Here is a 12,773-nt window from a genome sequence, read left to right as displayed (position 1 = left end):
TATACAAGACAGGTGAACATATAACATACAGGGAAAAACATTAACAAAAAATTAAAATAATTGCTCATTGTATAAATGTATATGGTGTAATGAGTACTATACTTAATGAGTACTTTAATAAACAGAAATGCACCAATGCATGTTTTGGAAGTAGACAGTAAATGGAATAATCCTTCATCAGGGTGCTGCCTGTCTGAATGTGCTCAGTGGCAGGAGGCCATCCACTCAAAATATAGTCACACTCATTTCCTGAATGTGCAGGGTGCTCACAAAGGTTCACAACCACTGGTCTAGGAACAGAAAGTACAAATAAAATTACATAGTACAATTAAAAAAGTGGGTAATACAGAGCCTTGAGAAAACCAGGTATAGCAATGCTATTTTACAGAAAAAAGTATGGCAGTGTGCCATAGAGGAGTAGCATATTGGCGCCCGTGGAGTAGCGAGATGGGGCGTGATGCGAAGACTGTGCTGGTACATGCATGATGAGGATTCAATCAGGAAAACTCTTACGCAGGATTTAAGTTGAAAGTGTGTTGGTCGTAGTAATATTGAGGACCATTTTCTTTTTCTTTGTGCCATACAGTGAATGTGTATACCGTGACGCAGACACACTCAAGGTAGCGGGGGAGATTTCACAAGTTGTTACTTACACCCTTATCCTGATGAATCCTGAATGAAAGGGCTGAAAGAAGTTCACAGTTGAAGAAAGGAGGAATCCCTGAAAGTGCAAATACTGTTTTAAAATAGATACACACTATTATAAGTTTGTAGATGTGTAATAGGTACCTCAAGTGTGTAGAGGATCACCTCAAAGTGGATTGCAAGGAATTAGAAAGCAAACACTTCATTGTAAAAATGAAGGGTAAGAAACAATTGTGTTTTGATTTGATTATGACTATCTATGTATTTTTATGTACGTTTTGTGTGTTGTCTTTTGTGGGTAAGTTAATAGAGAACAATTATAAGAAACGAATAATTGTTCCAACCAGGAATAAACAATGGCATGTGATTTTTTGAAACATAGATAAATAAAATGGGATTTTGTACCAAGAAACAGGAGTAATTTATCTTACCCTTTGTCTATGTTGAATATATCCTTCCCTCTACATCAGTTAGTGTATGATGTGATATTTACCTGCCCAGAAGGTGGAGGGTCATTTGGGCAAACCCCAGTGATTTTGTGCTGTGCCAAGAAAGGCAAGCTCTCACCGTTGGAAGGATAAAAACCAAGTGCAGATCAAACGTACACCAGAAGGACCGTGTAGTTTAGGTGATAATCCAGATGTGACTAAATCAAATGTGGGACCTACTGTGAATCAGAGTTCATGGGAATGTTATATGTGACATCACTGCCCTCACCCAAACCATCCTTTGCCTTGACAAAGTGGTCCACACAATCTATCCAGGATTGTTGGGTCAACCTCTGGCTGTCCCTAAAGTCTGCCTGAACTTGTCTGGTTTAAGCTCATACTTCCTGGCTGTCCCTAAAGTCTGCCTGAACTTGTCTGGTTTAAGCTCATACTTCCTGATGAGAGTTTCCTTCATGAGAGAATACCACTTCCTTTCTCCTTTCTCTAGGGGTAATAGGGTATTCCTCCCTTCAGTGGAGATGTGCCCCCAGAGACTGGCCTATCAATCCTCTTCAGGGACCCTGTGTTTATCTAGGGTGACCTCATAGGCTTCAAATCATTTATCTATGTCATCCTCCACCATAAAGTTAGGCACCTGGGGCCAGATGTAGGAGCCCTAATACCGGTCGGAAACGGCCGATTTTGGCCGTTTCCGACCGGTATTAGGCTTTTCAGATGTAGGGGGCCTACCGAATCGGTAATTTTACCGATTCGGTAATTTTACTGAATCGGTAAATATACCGATTCGGTAAAATACCGAATCGGTAAATCCATATGTAGCTGACACTCCTAAGAGTGCCACAGGCCCTTAAGAGTCGGTATTTTACCACACAATCCTATTGTGTGGTAAAGTACCGAATTCAGGTGTGCATGCACATCTGTGCATGCACACCTGTGCCATGTGACACACAGACATGCCCTTAGGGAATGTATGTGTGCCACATGTCACACAAGCCTGTACTTGGGGTGCTAGAGGGTGTCAAAGTGACACCCCCTGCACCCTTGCAGGATTCGGTATTTACCGATTCGGTAAATACCAAATCGGTATTTCCCATTGATTCCTATGGGCTTCAAGGCCCATAGAAATCAATGGGCAATACCGATTCGGTATTTACCGAATCGGTAAATACCGAATGTTACAGATTCGGTATTCCTAAATTCGGAATTACCTAAATCTGCCCCCTTCCCATTTACAGACTCTTAAATACCGATTCAGATCCTTTTGAATGTGGACCCTCTTGTTTCCTGTGGCTACTGGTGTATTTCTGCCACCATTGTTGCTGGACTCTGTTTGCTTGGCGCTGATGTCCAGCTCCCCCAGGCTCCTCTCATGAGCCAGCCTCCATTCCTCCATATCCAGGTTCTTTTCTTCTAGACCCAGTTTCTCCTTCATTTGCAACTTGACCTGCTGCAACATGAACTCTATTTCAGCCTTTCTGCCTGCCAATACTTCAGGGTACAGACACCCCACCGCTCCTTGCTCCAGCAGGTTATTCCTCTCCTGGAGGTAGGTTTTCCTCCTCCTCAGGAAGCTACAGTTCAGTACCCAGAGCTAGACATTTCTCCTCCTCATCCACAACTAGATCCTCCTCCTCAGGGTTGTCATCCTCCTGATCCTCTGCTGTGGCATGACTCCTCTTGACCTTGTAGGTCCGGAGGGCTATCTGGAGGTCCAGCTTTATGACCTTTTTTTCTGCATTCAGCTCCCTCTCCGTGCAGAGCCTCTGCATCTCAGTCCAGTTATGTCATCACCTCCATCACCATAGTAATAATAAGGAGGCAGGGGATTTAAATTTACGAAAAGGGAGAAAAATAGCCAATGAAAAACTAAGGAGAATTTAAAAAGAGGTCACCTCTGGTGCCAAATTATTTATCTGGAATTTTTTTGTGTTACACTAATCACTGTATGGAAAGCCACACCAATTTAGAAAACTAGAGTAAAATGTAATAAATCATTTGACACCAAAATTACAACATTCAAATTGGTAGAACTAGTGCTATGAATTTTGTAAGTTTAACGTAGAACTAAGTGGCTAAAAGAATAAAGTGTTTACCGCAGACATCTTGTTGTGTGAGACCGGGCCAAAGTCAAACATTATGGTGGACAATGATGGAGTGTGGTTCAGATACACATAGTGGATTGGGCCTGGTCTCTGCTTACCTTCGGACTTAGATTAAATTTCGAGGGAAAATGTCTGAGAAGGTAAAGTCTTGCAGGGTAAGGCAGCTGTCATGTCCAAGGAAGAAACACTGTTGTCAGGAAACACCTGGATAAAGTCACAGTAAAGATTCCTTCATTCTAACTTAAACTCCAGTGGGACGAAGCTGCAAGCTGTAGCGGAGAAGGGCTCCACGATGCCGGATACCCCTTCTGTGAAGATATGCTGCACAGGATTTTATGCTGTAGAGAAGAACATAGAAAGAGCTGCTGCAAAGCCAGACCAATCAGTGATGCACTTTTGGCGGATCGAGAAACAGGAAGGTCCCGCTCTCCTCTTGGAGTAGTAGAGAGGCACCACTTAGAGGGTCAGAACTCACTCACACAAGGTCCGGGTGCGTGCTCAGGTGGCTGGAGCCTTTTCTGTCCCTGAAGCTTTGGTCAGGAGGCCAGCCAACAAGCATTTTGAAGTCACCTCTGGAAGTACGTTAAATATAGATTTTGCAAGATGAGATGACTGCAGCAGATATTTTAAATGAGTAGTAAGTCCTGCGTGCTGCTTAGTTTTGTTTGTTGTAATTTTTGAAAGCAGCATAATAAATAGATTTGGCTTCTGCACTATATTATTTTAGCCAAAAACATTCTAAGTTATGACAGCTTATATTTATGTTGCACTATTCATAAGTATACCAGGGAAAAGTAGGATTGGTATGATGTGACCAGAGGAGCTTACAGAGTGCAATTGTGTCTAGAGTGTTGGTTAGCAAAATAAGCCAAAATAGAAAAATAGAAAGAAGATCTTAGGTAGCAATCTCATAGGTGAAGACTGGGTGTGTTAGGTTAGTGCCGCAACCAATAACCAATACAAATTTCAGTGGCTGCAGGAAAAGGTGCCTTTAGAGTTGTGGAAAATAAAGGATCCTGACAGGCAGGGCTTACTGAGTGGCCTTAAAGAATGTGTAGTTTGTTCAGAATAGAAGATAATGGCCTGCAGATGGATGTTGTTGAACTAAGATTTGTAATCCGAATGCGGATGGCCATGGAAGGCTTTCTGTTCACCGGTAAGCACACTGTGTAGATGCACAGCAGTGTTGGTTAGCCAAATAAGCCAAAATAATAAGATTGCTAAAAGGCAATGTTGAACAGTTTATAGGAGCTCAGGATAATTACATGGACTGACTTTGGACCAAATGTTGGATAAAGTCACTTAAGAGCAAAAGACTGATTTATTTATTTTTGGATACTGGAAGGAGCAAGCATTGGCAAGGCCAAAAGGTATCACCTTTGAGAGCTATTGGCTTTGTCAATGTATTGAAGACATGCCGTACAGCAGTAGGATGCTGTACGGTGTGAAAATACATTTGGAAGCAGATAGCTTCTGTAGTCACATTGAAAGCAAAACACATTGTCACAATAAACATCCAAACAAGAAATGGCTTCTTTGAAGTGCTTGTGACACATTAAAACACAGCTACAAATAGCAAGACATTCAACAAGGATGATAGAAAACAAGAGAAAATAAAAGTACAACATAAATCACAGCTCAATCAGCAAAAGTACAGCAATCAAGCTGAAGCAGTCAACACTTGGTTGATGCTCCAGCCGAAAAAAAGAGAAAGTGACCCCAGCCCATGTTGGCCATTTAGAAGGCAGCAAATAAAAATGACAATGAAGCCAATACATTTTAAGCAATGGGCGGGCTGGAGTGCATGCAGTGCATGCACCGTTGCAGGCAAGACCTAAAATGAAACTGCCCAGTGGTTCATCCACCTTATAGGAGCTGGTGAAAATCAGGTTGGGAGTCTGTCCTACCTGGTTGGGGAGAGGGGGGGGGGGGTGAGACAAGCTGGGCCATGCTAAGTGAGCCAAAATATTTGATGACAGTGGTGGAGGCAGCATACCTAAGTTGTTTGTTATGACAATTAAAATCACTAATCATAATAACATTTAAAAGGTCATGATACTAGGGCCTAAAAATACAGTAAACGGACGGGGTGAACTGTGGTTTTGAGCCATGAGGGCGTAAAGCAACACTCCCATAGCAAGGTGTTTTGGTTAAGTGATAAGGTAAATAGCAGACACGTGTAGGACAGCAGACAGAGGTCACGGTTAGATTACATTGTTGCCAGACTGTCTCCAACTTTGCATCTACGTACATGAGACCATAATAGTGATTTCAGAGGCAAAGAAAATGCAGGACCAGGTTTTCGTACAAAAAAACCACATCCAGCTGCTTTTATGTGGTCAGGAATTTCCAGAAGGTTTAAGATAGGGACCCCACCCGCCATATTACAACTACAAGGTGGGACCAACCACAGGATCACAGCAACCACCGGGGATCCCAGAGCCTACAGCAGAGGCTCAGCGGTGTGAGGCTGTAATATGCTGTAGAGCATATTACGAGTTTCCATTGGACCGTCGAACCCATGGTGGCAGTTCCTGGATGGCCAGACTGTTGGTCCTCTCGCCATGTTACAACTACGGTGGTTGTACTGCCAAAGGACTGCTTCAACAGCCGGGGATCCCTGATCCCGCTGCGGTGGTTCATCAGTGTGAGGCTGTAATATGCTGGTTATGCTGCTGTTGCACTGCCAAGCACATTAGAAGTTTCCTCACTGCCACCCTTTTCATGGTCATGAGCCAGACATGAAAAGTGTGGCAGTGAAGAAAGTAAGAGGGCACAGTAGGGCCCCTTATTGCCTCTGTGCATAGGAGTGACTGGAAGGGGGCACAGTGTGCCCCTTGTCTATATGCGCCCCTGTTCCTGCAGTGAACGAAATGCAAAACATTGTTGTGGTACTCCCACAGCGGTGCCTTTCCAAGGGTCTCCTTTGAGCCTTAGAAAGGCACAGCCGTGGGACCTTCACCGCAGGACTGCCTGGCCTTTATTCCAGTCAGAATACGCTGGCATGGCGGTCCGCTGCAACACCGCCAAACTTGTAATAAAGTCCTAAGTCTATATTTAAAATACTTTCAGTAATGACATGCAAAAACGGAGCTGTGGTGCTGCACTTGACCGTGAATCTATCTAGTAGACCCAACTCTACAAAAAGGGGTTGGTTGAGTTCAGGGAATCAGCAGATCTAGATGTCTTTAAATCACACCTGTGTATCAGAAATGTATGGTCCTTTTATTGACTCTTGAAGATTCATATAGAGCACTATTTTTAGATTTGCGAATCAAAAGGACACATGTAATTTAAAGTCGAGCTTGTTGGTTGCAATAAAAGTGTGATCTATGTCCACATTAGCCACCATAAGAAGTCTAGGATTGTTCACCATTACTAATACTGACAGCTTAGTGTTTGAGGGGCTTTACTTTGCATATTATTGCTAAGGCATAGTACAATGACCCTGGGATAGGCGAGACAATCAGCTCTAGGTTTCAGAGCTGACATACACTCTAGGCCAGCCCTGTTCCTCAAACCTCACATAACTTAATTTGACCCTGTATCAATTTTTCTAACAATAGCCCATACTAATATAATAAAGAGAGAACCCAAACCTTTGAGGCGGGTAATCTCAGAAACCACAGCACCAATCAAAACACCCAATACAGCATTGGAAAGGGCAGTTGTAGCAGAAGGACATAGGCTATGCAGACGCCCACCATATACATATAAAAGGTAAAAGAACCGTGCCAGAAAAGTAGTCCTTTGTTTGTGTGTCTGCGTTGTGCTGTGGGCGTGTGCTGGGGGCGTGACAAACGCTGGGGGCGTGTGGTACGTTCCGCCCTTCATACCATGTCTCATATCATGTGCTGTGGGCGTGTGCTGGGTGCTTGGGCGTGTGCGGGGGGCGGGATTACGGAGAAAAAAAAAGCGATCGTTGTGCCCAATATTTCATTGTTTTTTCTTCCCAGGTTCTGTACATTCCAGCTCCGGGTGTCCACCCTGCTCCCTTTAAATACCGCTGCACCCCATAATCATAACCCACCCTTACTCCTTAAAATACCCCAACACCCTTGAACACTAACCCATCTTAACCCTATAAATATACCCTGTACCCCAAAACCCAAACCTAGCCCTGAACCCTATAAATACCCCTGTACCTCAAAACCCAAACCTACCCCTGAACCCTAGAAATACTTCTATACCCCAAAACCCAAACCTAGCCCTGAACCCTAAAAATACCCCTGTACCCCAAAACACAAACCTACTCCTGAACCCTAAAATACGCCTGTACCCCAAAACCCAAACCTAGCCCTAAACCTTTAAAATGCCACTGTACCCCAAAACCCAAACCTACCCCTGAACCCTAAAAATACCCCTGCACCCCAAAACCCATACCTTTCCCTAAACCCTAAAACTACCCCTGTACCCCATAACCCAAAACTATATCTGAACCCTTAAAATACCCAAACACCCCAAAACATATACCTTAGTACCCCAAAACATATACCCCTATACCCTTACTTATCTTATCCAAACATTTAAAAAAAACATGCTTTTACCATTCATGCATTTACAACAAATTTCGTTGTAAATGTATGCGTGGTAAAAGCATATAAAATGTAATGCCATGCGTTATAATGGCATTGCGGAGTCATGGAACTTTCGTAATGAAAGTACGCGGAGTGATGGTATGCGGAAAGAAAGTTGCGGAATAATGGGTGTTTACCCTCCCCGGTAAGTACACTGGTGGCACAGCGGGCCACATCTCCAGCAACATACTCATATTTTTTCACCACCGATTTGAAAAATGCACAGGTCTCTCTCATTGATGGCCAGCACCGACATACACTTTTAGACACACCTCCCGCCACAAGTTCTAGAATTGCGAACTTTAGAGCTGGGGAGCTACGTTCGAATCTCGGCATCAGCTTAACATCCTGTGATTCCAGGCAAATCTCTTTCAGGTACATGCATCATTGAATTGTTTAGCGATTCCTTATTAGCGATTTTTAAGGAATCACAAATAAGGAATCGCTAAACGGAATGCATGATAAAAATAGCGATTATTTAAGGAATCGGTAAAAATCGCAGAAAAAATTGCGATATCCATTTTTTCCGAACTCGCAAATTGTAAGGTCGCGCATTGATGCATGTTGATGACATCACAACCAGGAAATGTGCTGTCCAAGCCTCATTTTCATTGCTGAGGCTCAGGGGGAGGAGGGAGCTGGCTCTGGGAGCAGAGGAGAGTGAGAGGGAGAGAGACTGTGTACACCTGGAAAGAACTGCAAAATGGAAGCTGACAAACAAGCACAGGACAGCCAAATTTCAAGGAAGAGAAAAATGTAATTCTCTGAAAAAGAGCTAGAGACTCTAATTGAGAGTGTAGTGCACAGCAATGACAAGCTGTTTGGGAAAGCCTCACTGAAGGCTCCTGAGCAGGAAAAACTTAAAATATGGAACCGGATTCAGAACCAAGTAAATGCTTTCGGGGTCACTCACCGTTCAACAGAGGAACTTAAGAAGAGATGGTACGATTTACGCAGTCGTGCCAAGGCGAGCATTGCAGACCGTATGAAGGAGGCACAGAAGACAGGAGGGGGCACACCACCACACACAGGAAACACTCCCATGGAGGAATTGGTGGAGTCTACCATCCAGCGTGAAGCAGTTGTTGGAGTCACGCAGCTGGACACCTCCGGAGCTGCACACACCTCTGAAGGTAAGAGAAATGCATGTCTCAATTGCCCCAAGTACATAAGTCAGGATGTCAGCAGAGCACAGCATAAGCACACACTGTAAAGCTGTATACTATTACATTACTGAGTAAAGTGCATCATGGGAGTTGTAGTCAGGCTAAGTACTGACAATGACACACACACAGATATGCCAAAAACTATTAGAAATAGTGTAGCAGATGTCAAAAATAAAAAGAAATTTATTAATTGAGAACTGTGACATGACCTCACAAGCATACATTGATGCAGTTTTGCACTGTTTAACCTCACAGATGCAGAACTCAATGAGGCCGGGGACATTGATGGTCTAGAAATGCACCACAGCAGGGCATCAGAACATGAGGACACAACAGCTCTGCCAACTACCCAGTCACGTGTGCCTCATTCCCGTAGGTCACCTGTCCCAACACTGCGTCCCATGGCTTCCGATGATGAGGGCAATGCTGCACCTGCAGTCCGTGTACGGCAAACAGTCATCGCAACACCCACACCAACACAGACCCGGAGAGGCTATTGTAGATTGCAAAGGAGAAGACGCAGAGCACGCAGACCACAGCAGGTGGAGGCGAGAAATCCAGTCTGGGGTGGCTTGGAGGGACAGATGCTCCGTTCACATCGCCTGCAGAGCAAGAACACTCAGTTAGTGAAGGAGGAAATTGCTAAGATGTCAGGCAACATTGCTGTACTGGCCAGTAGTGTCCAGGAACTCACAAAGGTCATGCAGGAGGGGCATGCATCGCGCAACAGACAGCACCGCTAACTGATGCAGCAACTCAAACACCGAGGAAAGACCAACAATAGTCTGGCCACAGCCACGACACTGCTGGTGCGTAGATCAGTGACTTTGCAGACTGAAATGTGTCACTGTAGTGGAGATGTTGCCAAAGCACTACATCAAGTGACTAATGCAGTAGACATGATGAATGTATCCGGTAGGCAAGTGCACATGACTACACAGGATGACAGTAGTGAGTGTGCCTCAAGCATGAACAGTAAACAGTGCCTGTTTCAAGTGCTGTGAGACGCACTACTCGCAGCACTACCCCATCCACTGCCAACGAAAGGCAAGAAGATGCAGCGCAAGACAGACGTCTGGGTGCTCGAGGGAAAAAACGCTAGTCTCCCATCCTGACATTTTGATTGAAATGGTGATTTAACCATTGACACGCTGTGACCTAAGCACTGACTCTCAAGTACATTTGATTTCAATCTTGTTATTTTTTTTTAAATTCCAATGAGTTTTGTGACATTAGTCACTTTGGCTGTTTGCTTCTGTTCCCTGGTCACAATGCATTTACATAAAGTATACTTTGCATTTCATTTAATGTGTTTGTGTCTTCATTACTCACCTCAGAAGTAATTCTGTGTAATCTCCAATCTGCGCCTGCGGCCTTCTGCTGCGCCTGTGCCTTGTTGGGCAGGGTGGTGTGGCACTTGTTGGTTTCCATCCTCAGTGTCACTGTCAGACAGCTCCAGTTCCAAACCTCCCTTTGTTGCTATGTTGTGCAGCATGGCACATGCTGCCACTATCTTGCAGCATTTGACGGGACTGTAGTTCATTGCGCCTCCGGTCTTATGAAGGCGTCTGAATCGGCTCTTGCGTAGGCCAAATGTGCGCTCAATCACGTTCCTTGTAGAGATATGTGCTGCATTGTATCTCCTTTGTGAGGCTGTGGCTGGATTTAGATATGGTGTTAGCAGGTAATTTCGCAAGGCATATGCGCTGTCACCTACATGTGAGGGTAGAAAGGCTGTCAGTGGTTGTTTGAGTTTTACATTTGTACAAGGAATGGAAAGATGTTTTGCACATAATTACCTAGCAAATGTCCCTCTCCAAACTCTCCCCTTGCTAGACGGGTCTGAATGCCACTTTGCCTGAAGATATACGAATCATGTGCACTGCCAGGGAATTGTGACACGATGTCCGTTATAATATTGTTTGCATTGCACACCACCTGAATATTCAGGGAATGATAACTTTTCCTATTGCGATACATATATTCATGAGCTGCAGGGGGACATATCGCCACATGGTTGCAATCAATACAAGCTAGTTGTAAAAGACAGAACAGGTGTAGCGTTCCCACTGGCCATATGACTACGGGGCAAATGCTATAAAATATGCCAGATCAAGATCAGTATCTGGTCTCTGGCTCCCATCAGTCACCACTCGGAACCGCCCTTCATCATTTGGGGCCCCGGGGACCAACACTGTACCAGATCTTGGTATATTAACAGAAAGAAGTGATCTTCCTGTTAGTCTGTAAGTGTTGGTGTTATGGTTGAAACCATATGTGTTGGTGAAGTAACTGATAGGGTTGGAGAAAAAGTCTAATGTGCAGTGCAAGAAAAAACCAGAAAAAGAATGGGGGTGAATAAAATTGGTTTAAGGAGCAGAAATTAATTTAATGAGGTATAACTCCTAGCACCAATATTAAAAAATAGCTCAGACAGGGTGAATTTATAACCTGTCTAGTGGTGTGACGTGGTCGACATGTTTCAGCAAACCCGGCTATTAGCCTTGCTTTCTTCAGGACCTATTAATTACAGCTACTGCAGACGAAGAAACCCAACGTGATAAATAAGTAAAAGGTAAAATGTAGTGTAGGAACGACACAGAAAAGTCACCTGAACCTCCAGGTTGTGTCTGTTCCAGACCTCTTCATACACTCAGCGGTGGGCTGAAATAAAAAGCATGGCGTGAGCTAATCCCCCCATACCTGTCTTCAACAAACCTGTCTAATATACCTCGTGCAATTTATCCACATAGGTGTAGTCCATAACTTGGACTCTGAACAGGCACACTGACCAAGTTTTAGTAAAAACGTGAAAATTGAAGCATTTCAAGTCTCACAGGGTACCCCTTACCTGATTAGTAAGAAGTATACACCTCACCTCGCCTGGCTGCGGCTCAGGACTGGTGAAGCACCGCTCTAAAAAAGGGGTGAATAAATTCAAAGACAAGAATCATTCACCGTGTCGTGCCTGGACTTGATCAATGAGAGCACTAGTCATAGCTAACAAGTAATGTGTAGTGGTAGAGATGTCATAACCATTTTTACATAGAATGTATCCAATGTTGCATATTATCTGTAGTTGCAAGACCCAATTACCAAGTGTGCTATGCCAGGTAGTGTGTGGCGGTAGGGATGGCATGACCGCTTGAACACAGAGTGTATTCAATGTTATCCTAGGTTGTAAGACTCAATTGCCAAATGCGCTTGTGTCAGAACGTGGGACCCTCAGAAGTCCATAATACTACGAGCAACACTGCGTGCCCCGTGGACAAAATGACTGTAGAGGCGTGGGAAAACAAGGACCCAAATAACCCGTTAGTAACGGCTTGCATGCTTAAAACTGCGTGCTGAGGCTCTAAAATGCACGCTGTTGACCAGGAAGCGTTACGCGCACTCACCTGTCCGTCGGTACTTCCTAGCGGCATCTGTGCCGTCTGGGGAGGTACCGGCGGTGTGTTTACAAAGTGATTATATAGCGCGTGCCCTCATTGGTCCATTGCGCTCACGTGATGCGCCAAAAAGAGCGTCACGCGTCCGTGATGAAACGGAGCACCTGATAGGGGCAGCGTCCCGGCTAGGTAACCAATAGCGAACCTAGTCGAGGACAACAATAACATTGAGCTTAATCCCTCGGTACTGGAAGTAAGTTAAATAGCTCAAAACGGAGCACAGCATTTAACATAACTAGATTACAAGGATAGCCACAGTAGCGAGGACTTTGATCTAAATCGGATTATAAAGAGGATCATGACAATATCAGAGGTCGCACCATAAAGGGCATAGCAGGCAAAAGGAGAAGTTTAAAAATTGAGGCGCAGTCACCCCGGGGTTATA

The sequence above is a fragment of the Lissotriton vulgaris genome, chromosome 6, assembly GCF_964263255.1.
Source record: "Lissotriton vulgaris chromosome 6, aLisVul1.2, whole genome shotgun sequence".
NCBI lineage: Eukaryota > Metazoa > Chordata > Amphibia > Caudata > Salamandridae > Lissotriton > Lissotriton vulgaris.
The sequence above is the reverse complement of the archived record's forward strand: the minus strand, read 5'-3'. Positions refer to the sequence as shown.